The following is a 14,383-nucleotide window of genomic DNA, read 5'->3' on the forward strand; positions in this document are numbered from 1 at the left end:
AAAAGAATCCATGGAAACATGTAGCGTACCGGGGGAAGTCTGAAATGGACAGATTTTTCTTTTCAAGTACCAACGATGTATCCTGCAAACAAACCGGATCCTCCACTGCTGACTTCTTGCCAAGACTTACGGCGCTCCATTTAAACCAGTGAGCACCACACATCAAACATGATCCAAGGTACAGGTTGTAACAATTACAAAGAGCGAGCTCCGGTGTTGGGGGGAAAAAAAAAAAGGACGACGCGATTCAGTTATTCACGAGGCCTACGAAAAGTGTTTCACGATTGCAATAACGCATGTTTTTGTCATGCTGCTATGTCGCACAATTAATGCAACAGCAGCAGAATAAGTAAATACAATGAAAACCAGAAAATATTGAATGTAAGTGGATAAGTTCTGGCTTCATTTTTGAAGACAATTATTATCCTCGTCACTCCTTTTGTCTGCTTTTAAGTAACAGAGTTGATGTATGGCTGATCTTGTTTAATGCGTCTTCTGTCTGAGCTTCACACCTCAGGGTATCATTCCTCAGAGTCATTGTCAAAATCTGTTAAAAGCAGCGAATTCAGCATCAAGTAAAGTTAACAAATTTACCTAAAAGTCTTTATATCCACTTTTGTCTTTTACATTAAATCTGGTCGTCTACCGTCTGTTCTTATGACCCACCATGACATTGGGTCACCTTGAATTTCACGGCACAGAAACGGAAAGGTGTTTTTTTTTAGTTTTTTTTTTAATGGGTTTTCTAAAGATTTCTTTGGGTGAAATATTGCATTGAAAGGCATCATTCTACAGTCATTGAAAAGGAGATTTATTTCAGTTAAATCATTAATGACTGTCCACATGTGGTAGTTTCCTTTTCTTAAGGACAACAGTGAGTTTGTCCCTCGGTGTAACCCCTGAAATGGCTTTATCATATTTTCAATATATGTTAGGCTTTTCACAAAACTACAGTCTTCAATAAGCTCATATGTCTCCTTTCCGGATGTTGGTCATTTCCAAATGTCACAATTTCACACTGTTGCCGTATTGGTAATTTTGTCCGCTACTGTTTTTATGGTATGAGAAAGAGATTATTCGCCACGCGTTTCTGTTTGACAAGTCTTGCCCACAAAACGGTCATACTGAGTTGGATCCACGCTTTACTGATATGCTAGGCTAACATCATATTGCGTGTGTCTGTCTTGATATTACTACATGCACCGTGGTTCCCGGCAATCTGGTGAGGACAAAACCTGCTGAAATTTGCTTTGTAAATCAAATTCTTTGCTCAGAAAGTAATCACTTTAGTGACACCTGCCATATCTGGAAACATCTGAGCGACATTGCTCAAAGAAAATATAAATTAGAAAGACAAAAGTAGCCATTTGTTTTTAAACCACTGGTACATTTGTGAATATGGCTAAATTAGTGGGGGTTTTTTTCTTTCTTTTTAAATTGTCTCTTAAACGAAGTACTTCAGTTTTAGAGAAACAAGTGTGTTTTTTCATTTAGATGTTGGCGCTCTTTCCAATATAATTCTACTGAAACCACATGTTAATAATCAAACTTTAGGAGAGGGCAATTAAAAACAAAACAGGACTTAAGGATGAGGAAATTTGTGCTCTGATCCACTGACTAACACATGCTGACTGTGCTGGGCCAAAGAGCCAATGGCAAAAAAAGTCAACATACCTCATCTTCGGCTGTTTTTAATCACATCAATCCAAATTGAAGTTGATTTCCAAAATCTTAAAAACCTTTTTTTCTTTCTTTCTTTCTTTTTTTTTTCAGGACCATTTGGCTGACTTGCTGGAATAATTTGCTGAGACAACAGATGATGTTTTCCCTCTGACACCTCTCTCAGAAAACCCACCCAGGAGAAAGCGTTCAGCTTGAGAGCCACATGTGCAGGTAAGCAGCAGCTCAGCTTTGAACCAGCTAGGAATCCTTCCTCATTCAGTAAAACTACGTCCAGTTCAGGCTTTACAACTGAAACGTAGTTGGGTGACAGAAAGTGGACAAGAAGAGTCGAGAAGGACACCAGGTTGCGATTTGAAGTTACATGACAACAGTCCTAAGTAGGGATGCACAATCTTGGATTTTTGGTCAGTATCCGATATGCCGATACACTAAAACTCATTTGGTCGATAACCAATATTTTTTTCCGATACCTACTTATTGAAACTATATGGCTTTCTCTACTGTGGATTAAAATACTGCATTATCCTTGTCAATTTAGCCTGCTACCAAACGAAAATGCTAAAGAGCAGGCTGGAAATGATGTAACACTTTCAACTTGCATTATGTTCAATGTCAAATTTATTCGTGACGTTTGCTCTCTCTAAGACAATGACGACACTCAAACAGTGCAAATTTGACGTTGTTCTGTGCTGCAGGTGTTGTTGTTACTGGTTTGTTACATAAAAACAATACTTTTTATATCAATGAGTTATTTTGACAGAAAGGCAGATGTCCGATATAAAGTTTTACAGCTAATATCGTCCGATAAGCACTTAAAACAATGGAAATCTTGTCTAAAGTACTCCACACCTAATCGGTGCAACAATACCCATTAGCCATGATGAGATTATGTTCACTGCATGAGCAGAAATGAAGAAAAGATTTGGGATTTCAGGCTAAACTGCAGAGATGAATAAAGAGAGCTACGACCAGCTAATTGCATTCAGAGCTTCCAATTTTTTTAATTAAAAAAAAAAAATGTTTGCAGGAAAAAACATTTGACTTAGTTGTGTCATGAAAGTGTGGTGTGATGAGGTGAGGTAGACGCCGTAGACCCAGGTGAGTGGAGGAAAGGCAATTTTAATAATAATTTCAGCTTCAAAATAAATCTACAAAATTCTGGCGGCACGGCTGAGCGGAAGCCAGGGCTCACACCGGTAGCAACAGAATTAGCAGCGGGGCAAACAAAACAGGCAGACTGAGGGACGCAACAATCAACGAGGACCCGACGACCACAGACAGACACAGGTGACTCTAAATACACATGAGGTGATCAGGGGACAAGACACACCTGGGAAATAATCAAAGGGGGACAGGACAACACGGAGACGTAGAAACACAGAAAACTCGAATTAAACACACGGAACATGACAAGTTGACTGGTTGTTTTTGAAGAAGTACCAGTCTCGACATTGATACAAACCCCCCCCAAAAAACAACTTTTCTTACCTTTGGACATAGATTAGTTTCATTCGCTTCAGAGCGATCAGCAGAAACATCCTCTGTTAGATTTTTACAAGACAACTTAGTAGATTAAAATGGACCGAACCTTTCGAATAGGACATTCACAGAGCTAATGATGGGCATTATATAAAATGCTAAATTGACAGGGTTTTCTACAAAAATCCACTATTTCCTCGTTGCATGCATTCCCACACAGACGCCTGGTGAAAGATGGACCTCTGCAGCTCGTTAACAAGAATATCTGGAGCACGCTGGCGTATTTGATAGCCACCACATGCTGAGTCTCTCCTGCTTCCCGCCATTCGCAGGACAGTAAATGTAGACGGTGTGCATTAGAATATGCAGCCAGAGTGTGTAGGTGTGCTTGGGTTGCTTTGCAACCTGCAAGGTAGCAAGCGAGAATTGGTACAGCAAATAGGGTATTGGGCCCTGGGAAAAAAATAAAAAATAAAGCAGGAAAAAAAGAAAAAGTAGACGCACAAAATGCGGAAATGACAAAGGTTTATTAGGCACACATACACATGTTCACCCAGAATCCTTTGAGGGAGCTTTGTTCGAGGACAAAGCTGTGTAATATAAGTCGGATCACATATTCACTCTGGATACAGCAAGGAGAGAGAGGGGGGAAAAAAACAAAAAGCACGACTAGCTAAAATACCCAGGGGACAAATAATAATGTTCTCCCATCAAACATCTTGGGACAATTTGTTGCCAGGTGAACAACGCAGTGAGAGAGAAAGAGAGAGAGGGGAAAAAATTGAGATGTAGGAACATTTATATGTTACACACACACAGGAGCACTCATCAGCACATGCACACACTTCCTTCTCCAGTCTGTTTTTATAGACTGGTCGCTTACAAGACACCAAATGTCACTGCTGTTGTTAATCCCTTAGCGCATGGCTAATGAGACCATACTTCACACAGTTGCCTTTGAGGGTCTGTGTGTGAATGCGTAGACGTGTTTGTGAGTGTGTACGCTCAGTGTGTAGGCCATTTATTCACATGCGTATGAGTGGTTACACGTGCACGAGTGACGTGTGTGCGTGTTCGTGTGTTTGTGTGTGTGTGTGACCTTTGCTCTCGCCTTCACCATCATCTCATTCTATCTCATTAAAAATGTATATCTTATCACACAACCTTCACACAAATGCCTCCCTTCACACATTTGCATTCAGTAAATTCTAGGTAGCGACAAGGACAAGCTTTGTAGAGAAATGTTACATATTACAGAACGAGGCCCGCTGTAGGTTGCGGCGCCAAAGAAAGAAATTACGCTTTAAAAGGCTGTGGAATATATTATTCTGCAAACGAAATCTCTTTCTCTCTCTCTTTCTTTTTTTTTAGAGTGAATTATGGTGAAATAAATAACTTTCCTCAATTCGTTTCCAGCTTTCTTGATTGTGATAAAACAGAAGCGCGGCCTCTTAAAAACATCGAGCATGCGTGACATTAATTATTGACAGGGCCGGGGTGCCACTGGAGAGGTTTACAAGGGGAGAAAACATTACTCTGACCACTGGCATAATTAATCACAAGTGGATGCTGGATCGCAGTCAAAATAGATGAAGTTTCCAAAGCACACACACCGCGTTTTGATTGTTGCGCTGAAGAAAATAATTCTCGGGTCCTTGGGAGTTTTATACCAACATCTCCCTTTTATTTTGCTGCCTATAAAAAGATATCTGTGGACATATTTTTTTAATGGCTTTTTTTTCAGGTGGGGCAGTTTTCCCGTTTTGGCAAAGAACCCCCACAAGCCCAATTCAAATTTAGCCTTCATGCATTATGGTTATAACTAACCTGTTTGTAAATTTTTAAAACTGCTATTATTGGTTAGTTTAAAAAAAAAAATGTTTATGGAAACAATCTGTGTCGATTCAAGAAAAAAAACTGACAAAAAACCACACTGCAATACTTATTCCAAGCCAGCAGGGAGCGATAATGTCAGCATTAGTTATGTCAAAATTCAAAGAAAGGGAATCTGGATTATAGTTAAATCAGTGCTAATGTTGCATGTTAAAACTTTAGCACAGATTACACTTTCTTCTCAATCATAAACTTTCTTAGTTTACATTGAAACTCTGACATCAAACCAACCAGAAAAACAATCTGGATAAGTTAATTTGACAAATATAAAAAGTACAAACTTCCACAATTCAGGCAACATAATTCAAGCCACAGTTTATTTAACTAGCCACAGAAACAAAGCAATAAAATACCTTGTAAATTTAGTTGTCATTATATAGTAATATGCTGTAAGTTACTAGGAATTTATTTGGCAATTACATTGTAATTATTGACTGTACAGGCAAGGGTCACCAACATGACATGAAAGAAATTTGTGCAATTTGATTCCGTGAAGTTGGGCCTCTGTCTCTTTAAGAAGCACCTGCTCATTCTGAAACTCCACCTTCAGCATGTCGTCACGACAACGCCTTTCCATTTTGCTGTTTACAACCATTCGTAGGAGCGTTGGACTGAGAAGTAGTTTGTATGATAAACTCAGCAGACTCGCATGTTTTCTTTTTTATGTGGAGGTGCATGAGGGAATAACGTAGTAACATTATATAAATCTCAGGAAAGTCGATTTACATATCTCTCCCACTTTAAGTTTTAAATCTGCTTCCTTCATTTGTAGTGTTGATGCACTACTGAGGATTCCCTTGGTAGTTGATTTGATGCATGGCGATTATTTAATTGATTCCTTTTCATACCTGAAAAAGTTGCATATGCAGCAACTAACACCACGAAAGGTGCACAAAATGGCTGATGGACTACAACCAAAGCATGCATGCTTTAGTGCACACACGTACCAAACTTTATAGGGAGCTGTCCCGATTATTGGCTAAACGGGTAATCAGCCGGTGCATATGTGTGCGTGTGTGTGTGACTTATTTGTCGGTTTAGGGCTGGTGTGTGAAGGTCCATGGCTAAGACAATAACCCACCAGATTGGAACTGACTTCACCTTGCATCTTTTGGCCCCGACTGGTGAAAGTAGATTGGACAGGAAATCCAATGGTAATCTGAAAGACAAGGACAACATCGGAGGGGGATGGAGGAGCAGAAGACAGTTGTCTTTCTATGCTTTTACGTGTGGACACTTTTAGATTACCATGTATGGAAATGTGTGCGTTTTTGCGGACGAGTGTTTATCTTGGTAAATAAACATGTATTTACCAAGACTTTTGATGAAATTAGTTTTGTTTGCGAGCTTTTTGTCCGTGGATGTGAACGTGTGCTGGGCCTGTTTGTGTTTGTGTGACAGATGACCTGGCCCATTTTAATCTGCTGGAAAGAGAAGATGTGGTGAAAACCATTATCACCGTCTCCCTTTCGCTGATAACAGCCCACTAATCTGTTTGCTGGGGGTATTGAACAAATGCATTTGTGCGATGGACAGACAGGGGAGAGAACGAAGAAAACAGAGAGAGGGAGAGGGGATGGCAGTGTGTGTGTAGGCATGGATGTAGGAGGCTTTAAGAGGAAAGCTGGTGAAAAATGAGAGGACGAAAGGGTTTGGAAAACTTCCCCCAAGACCAGTTGGTTTCTTGTGACAACAAGTCAGGGGAAAAATGAGAAAAGGGAATGAGCTGGAGGTAAAGACAATGCTAAGACACGAGAGAAACAAACTCAGGTAATGACATAGACCAATGAGAGTTGAGAGTAATAGGAAAGAAAAAAGAATACATAAAAAAAAGGAAAATGGCAGAAAGATGAAAAAGAGAAAGGACACAAGAAAGCCCAGGGATAAGCATTTGGAAACCAAAGGTGTTGAAATTATTAAGAGCGATTTGGGGTTTCTGCAATGTCAATGACTTGGTCAACGAAACAGGTGTGCCGGAGCAGAGCTAGTTTTGACAGGACCAGTTCAGTTTATCCTCCCATCTTCTATCCATTTGAAAGATGAAAGTTCAATACTTTATAAGGCACAAATAATTACTAGCTAAAGAATATAAAAACCACTTTTCTGTTGGAGATACTTCTAGCATTTGGTATGCTGAGGTGAGGAAATCGCAAACAGTGGGTTAATGTTAGCGTTTGCATACTGCAGCATGAGATTAACCTTATAGTGGCGTCCTTTGAGTTGCAGCTGCATAAATTTTGTTGCTATTTGAGAATCCGCAGCACTTTGGAGTAGCAGCGAAATTCAAATATACAACAGTCTGACTGGGTGTTGGGTGCATACACAATCTTGAAAACCCTGGAGTATGGAAGGGGTGCACTCATCTCACCATGACAGTAAGTTTCATTTCTATGTTGAAGAGTTAGTGGAGGCTGGTCGGAGCCCGGTAGGGTTTCGCTAAAACCCCGAGGCCAGCGTTTAACTTGAGTTTCAATCTCTTTCCAATGAAATGCTGGAAATTGTAAAAGTAGTGAATTGCTGGTATGGGGTAGGGATTATATGTCTCTTAGCAGCATGTCAAACACGAAAACAAGGTGCGTGTGCCTCTTTATATCTTTCTTACTGTTCTTTCATTTTCCAAAGTAATCTTTAGTATATAAATGAATCAACACCTCATCATATTCTTCATCTTCATTGCTTATTTCTTTCTGTTTTCCCGCCCTGTCTGTCTTTGTTACCGTCTTCCATGCCTCCAGTCACTTCATATCTCCTGCTATCTGTCCTCTCTCTCTCTCTCTCTCTCCTGGTCTGCTGAGGCCCCAGGGCTCCATCCGGCTGCACCAGGTAACCCCTGTATAAGTTTCCAATTGCAATTCTTGCAGGATTATGGCTACGTTGTGTCGAGGGGGCATTTCCTCACTGATTACATATTTGATTCAATCGCATGATTATTGGCGCAATGTGAGAGTGCAGATGGATATGATGATGATGTTGGGTGGGGGACAGAGACCTTGACCTCACCCAGGGGACAGTGGACTGTGCATTTTTTTTCCCCCCTCCTTCAATTCGCACATAATCTGTCATAAATGTGAATGTAGAGAAAGATATGACAAGTGATAAGAGAGCAACGCTGCTTTTCTTGTTATGCTGAATCATGTTCTGCTGAAAAAAACAAAACAAAACAAGCACTTTGTCACTGGACTGAAGCAGTCATACATACAAATATATGTGTGTGCTTGTTTCATTCCCAACATGCATATATACATGCACACACACACACACACGCACGCACGCACACACACGCCAACAGCCCTCTCCTACCTCCTGCCCTGGGGTTACAGGCTGTAGACATGGATATTGGTTTTTAGTTAAATGTCAGTGGAGGTGAAAGTACTGCCCAAAGGCAAGTGTGTGTGCATGCTTGTGTGGTGCGCTGTGTTGCTGTTGTCTTCCTCTCAGTCATTTTTTTCACTCCTGCCTCTAACCGTCAGTCTTTTTAACTTGTATGTTTTGGTTTAGCAGAATTAGCTTAGATACAGACTACTGTTTGCCCCCATTTCACTAGCATCTAATGAATGAAAGAAAGAATTTAACAAAATATTAATATATTTAACTTGTACCTGTACCTTTGAGTCAACAGCTCTAACCCCCGATACCAGCCCTAAGACCCTCCTACTGGTTGTTTTTAGTCAGAACGATGCATTTCTTTACACAGCAGTACACTGTAAAATGTAATAAGTTCACTTTACTTAGAAAAAGTTAGGAAACCGATTGCCTCAAAATCTTCAAGTAAAGTAGCTAATTCATTTTAAGGTGTTATTGCTAAAAATAACTATGTTTAGACCACTCAGATAAAGGCAGTAAACTTGAGTGCCGTTAACTCAAAATCATTAGTAAAGTTGACTATAAAATGTCAATTATGACTACTTCAAATTGTGAGTTATGTCAATTAAGCAGTACTCATAAAAATAAGTTATACTTACACGTTTAAGAGTTCACATTACTTGCAAAATATCAGGAAACCAATTGCCTTGATATGTTCAAGTAAGATGAACCAAAAGTGTTAAGTTATTGGAACGAAGAGCCAACAGACAACAGTTTGAATGGAAAAAAATGTTTAATAATTAAACAAGTTTACCTTAAATACAAGGTTCTCAAGTGTGGTTACATACACACTAACCTGGAAACAAAGTTTTCCATAGACTTTTTTTAGGGGAAAAAAATGACACAACTTTTTTTCTAGGGTAGCCTTCAATCTAATATTGAATCCTTCAAATGGCCCTCAGTCTTTAAAACTTTGAGAATCCCTGCTTAAATGTCTTTGTTGACTGGTGTGAAACAAAAACTCAATTCTCAATACTAGAGCCCAACATTTATCATAACATTGATAAAGTAAATAGTGAAGTAGTGAAGTGAAGTAATGTTTCTCCTCATTAACATAAAACCATTTAGTAGTCTGCAAGTGCAATGATGCTCTCTCCAACAAAAAAAGAATCAAACAAAAAATAAAAATCACTTTTCCAATAAGGGTAAAGGTATCAACGTTGATCCATAATGTCACATCACATTCACTCATTGCATCAGAAGATTTTTGAGTGATTGTATTTTTGGTTTTAGGGATTTATGTCCAAGTGACAGAAGCACCCTTTGGATGAAGTCAAAGGTGTTCTTCAGTTGTTGAGGGTACTCCAAATTCAGAGTATAAATAAGTCCAAAGAGCACATGGCATGTGGAAGATTCCCAAGATCATTCATGACAAGACTTCCTTCCAAAATGATGGCAGTACTTGAAGACTGGAGGTGCAGTGAGTCAGTGGAGGCCTGCCTGTCCTCAGGAATGATGGTCAGGATCCCAATGGGGGTGTGAGACACGTCTGGGTCTTCGCAGTCCTAAAAACAATAAACACCACAATTACATATCAACATAACACTTCTTTAGGGTGACCAGACGTCCTCTTTTCCCGGACATGTCCTACTTTTCAGACCTAAAAAATGTCCGGGGAATTTAAAATCGTTAGGGATTTTGGTCAACTGCCTCAAAACACATTACATAGCTTACAGTGCATTGTGATTACATTGCCACTCCGTTCCACTACTCCATTCCAGATTTCTTTGTATGGCAAAGAAACCGGTAGCACATGTGTGTACATGTGCTACCGGTTTCTTGTGCTACCGCTGGTTCTACCCCCCCACCCGCCGTCTCCCCCATCTCCACCCCCCCGTTGGCGCATGTGTGTCCATGATTCTACCCTCCCGCCAACAAAAAAAGAAGTGTCCTCCTTTTCAGAAACCCAAATCTGGTGACCCTACACTTCTTCATCACGGCTGCTTCTCCTACAGTTTACAGCTGCCCTACCTATGGCAGTCTACTCATCATAAGCCTTCTATAACAGTACAGCGGCTTTTTTAACCCGCCAACATCTTTATCCTTATCCCTTTTCCTTTTTTGTTTTTTGCGCCCCGGACAGCTTTTTTGCACTGCCGCTCCATCTTGTTGCCACTAAATAAACATGATATTTTCGACTAACGTTAGTCCCAGGCATCGCTAAATCATTACACATAAAGTTAACCTCAAAACCTGGACTTACGGATGAATTATACGGCCGAGATAACGAATATAAGTTTGCTAAAAAACAGTGGGACTTACCGTGACAAAACTTAGCTGCAACAACCGCCGTATTGTTGACAGTTTGGCGCTTCTTTCAAACACGTCGTCACTCGTCAGTGTCCAATGCGCATGTGCGTTCAACGAGAGCTGCCGAATGATGCCGAGTTTTTTGCTGGTTATGCAGATGCGTTTTGCTCACTCATAACTCCAAGTTCGGGTTACTTGCTGCTGATGAGTTTGATTACTTGCCTCAGTAGAAAGTTGTCTTTGCTAAGTTTAAGTTAGTATAGTCAACAGAGTAAGCTGGAATGAGTTCAGGTCACTTTTCTTTTTGAGTACACTTTACTTTTACATTTTACAGTGTAGCAGTTCAGGGAGATGGATCTTTTCACAGATTATCTGTTTCATAGCAAACTGGGGCCCAAGATTCCCGGCGGCGCCCCTGGTCATAAGTCACCAATTGGTCATCAAACTTGCTTGGTAAGGGTTACGAAACACAAGTGGATCCAAAGGCAATTGGATAATTTGACATATGTATTGTAAGGTAATACAACCCATCTTTCCAATCATTTTCAAAACCACTACTTTCTTGCTTTTAATATATATATATATATATATATATATATATATATATATATATATATATATATATATATATATATATATATATATATATATATATATATATATATTTATTTTCTGACTCAACTTGTTGATATTTTCCCTTTACCATTATCATCAGATCAAACATTTGGTCACAAACGTTACTTTTAGAGTGACACTGACAACATGTTCTGCATCATCACATCTGCATTACTGACATCAGTATAGAGAATTCATGGAGTTCATTGTGTAGATACGTTGAAGATCAGTTGCCTGTCAAATAGTACCCTGCTCGCATGCTTCAGTGGGTGTCTGCATGTCAGTCCGTGCGTCTTGAACCCACCCGTCCAAAAATATTCAGCGTATCCGCCGCTCAACAGAGACCGCCTCAGCCTTTCCATTGGTAAATATAAACCAAAGAAGCCGTGCAGAGATCTGACTCGTGTCATCATCGGTTTGTTCCCACCAGTGGAGATCTGACAGCTGGATCATTCCAAACATGGTTTCCTAAAGTTTGCTTCTTGTCCAGAGTGAATATTTTAATGCATGTGTATATTTGCACAAGAGTCTGAGTGCGTATGTGCAGGTTGTCCTGTTTGAATCCAGATCTGTCAGTCAGTTTGGGAAAGGCCATCTCGCTGGTATTCAGAGCACCAGAGGTCTCTCTCTCTCTCACACACATACACACACACACACACAGATATTCAGAGATCATGTCCTAAAGGGCTGTTGTTTTTTTTTTGTTCTAACACGGTTCGTACTTGGGCCACCAATCTGATCATACGGACCACTAAATCTCAACGCTGCCCCGAACCATGTGTGTGCTGACTGCATGAGTTCTGACTGACAGCTGTCATGAAGCCTGGGCTGGTTGCTATCCCAGGCTTCATGCGTGTGTGTGCGTGTGTGTGTGTGTGTGCAGGTTTTTCGCATGTGCCGATGCATGGGGCTGTATGTTCGGATTAAATGAATGCACTTCCAGGCATTAGAAAAGGTCATTGTCTGCCAGCTGCTTGACTGTTGGCTCCAATGACCTGACGTTAAACACAAGCAGAGGGATTCTTATTGTACCAGATGGTAGTTGTTAAGCCAAGATGCACATGCGCACACTTGCTGCATGTGTGGAGAACCCATGCAAAAGGTTTTCCTCCGGAGTCTACAAAATACAAGTGGTGAGAATTGTGACGACGATGATGAGACAACAAGCGATGCAAACTCTTGTATAGCACCCGTAATTCTTTGCTCTTTTTCTGTAAGATTCCAGCCGACCCGGACGTTTGGAAAAACGGTGAAGTGGTTATAAAAACCTGAAAGTCATCTCCATATACCTCGTGCTACAAGAGTACACACCCCTTCTAGGATTTTGTTTTGGCAGCACCCAGGTGATTAATTGTGTCAAGAAGGACGGTTAAATCTCTCTGAACAGCTGGACCAAGTTGTGGATGTTTGAGGGAAATGAAAGCAGCGAACAAGAAATCAGAAACAGCGTTCAGATCCCCTGCCCCCATCTGCACCACGAGATAAAACAAACAGGTTTAATCAGAAAAGTGGCAACTCTTTGTTCTTATTAAAATGAAGGACTTATATCGGTTAAATCCCCAGACCATTAAGATAGGGAGGCATTTTGTTGTTCCCTGAACAACGTCGAAACTATCTAAGCTTTTGGACGTTAGCCACAGCGCTCTTGCTAGTTGAATTTATCTCTCTGGTTTTTTAACGTTACTCCACTTGCCCTCCGGAGCGAGCTGTCAGAACGCAGGAAAAAAAAACCACAGGAACTGAATGGGGGGAAACAGAGCAGCCGACAAATTAGCCAATTTGGAGACACGACTGCTGTGGCATAACCCTTTCCCATAATTAAGCCCAACAACTTTACAAAGAGGCAGACAGCGAATGTGGCATTTGTGGTCTGCAGCGTTTCCCAACACAGCAGTTTACTGTCTGTCTCACTATCAAAGTGTGGCGTCACAGTAAGGGACTAGAACCCTAAATTTAATGAATGATGTGTCTGTTTATTACGCCGCTTTCACTTCTCTACTAATAAGTCACAGTTTGACTTGCAAACTGGGAATTGGAAAACGTGTTTAGTTCACTGGTTTATGCTACAAGTCAAAGTTTTAATAAAATATTACAGTATCATTTCTCAAGGCATGCGTGGATTGACGTATGGATTCAAGTAAAAGGAACCCATGCTACAAGATATCAAAACACCAGAATATTTGTCGCCTAGTCAACTTTAGCATGGGATTTCATCTGGTGAAATTAGTGCAAGCTGGTGCGATGAGACGTGGACATCCTGCTTTTGGATTTGACTACAAAGCATCAGGAAAACATGTTTTTGTGAAACAGTTAAAAGAATATTGCAATCATTGTGAACAACCTGCATTTACATACTTTAATAAAACAAAAATGGTCACAAGTGCATCAGAGCATACTTTAGCTGATGCTTCTACTCGCAAATTCTGATTTGAATCTAGCCAAATGCAAAAATATACAATGCGCATCCAGCTATCGATAATGTTTAAAATCCACAGGTCTGTTTTTATCAGTCGGATGCAAGAGCTGTTGTTTTCAGCTTTGTGTCTGTTTTTCTTAGCTGAGGATGCCGATGTGAAAACGACGAGGAGACTCAAATCTGCAGGATGAACAAATGCTCCGTTTTGGTGTGGTCATCACTGTATTTCACTGCCAAATCTGAAGTCATCTGAATAATGGACAAAAGTGTGAAAACAACACAAACAAAACAAAGAACCACCAGCAACTTAATCTACCTTTACCCGGTGACCCAGCGCAGCAACACTTCTGCTTGACAGCGACGTGGCTGCCTGACAAATGGCTCTCCCTCATGCCTTTAAACAACAGCCTCCCTCTCGCACGTATACGTGCACGCACACATACCAGAGGGCGCTGCGCTCCATTCTACCTGACTAATTCCTATTCATTTAAAACAGTCGCCGGGGCACGGCGTAGCCTAGCACGGCCCCCAGACACCAGCCATTCATTATCCAGCTGCTCGCTTTATGAATGGCTTACAGCTGGATGCTACAACAACAGGGAAACGCTGCCCATAAATCACCTCACCCCCAAACTTGAACTTTTTTTTTTTTTTTTTTTGGTTTCTTTTTTCCCCTCACCCCCC

At 40.6% G+C, this 14,383-nt stretch overlaps 1 protein-coding gene across 1 annotated transcript in view; it reads left to right on the plus strand.

Annotated features, from left to right (window-relative positions):
* Positions 1-1,773: 1,773 nt before the first annotated feature.
* Positions 1,774-14,383, plus strand: part of rnf220a (ring finger protein 220a) — a 289,741-nt gene continuing 277,131 nt past the window's right edge. The window contains exon 1 of the mRNA XM_044135093.1: positions 1,774-1,893. The gene's annotated coding sequence lies outside the window, so the exon portion shown is untranslated. The remainder of the gene's footprint in view (positions 1,894-14,383) is intronic.

Source organism: Gambusia affinis, linkage group LG12 (assembly GCF_019740435.1).
Source record: "Gambusia affinis linkage group LG12, SWU_Gaff_1.0, whole genome shotgun sequence".
NCBI classification, from domain to species: Eukaryota; Metazoa; Chordata; class Actinopteri; order Cyprinodontiformes; family Poeciliidae; genus Gambusia; species Gambusia affinis.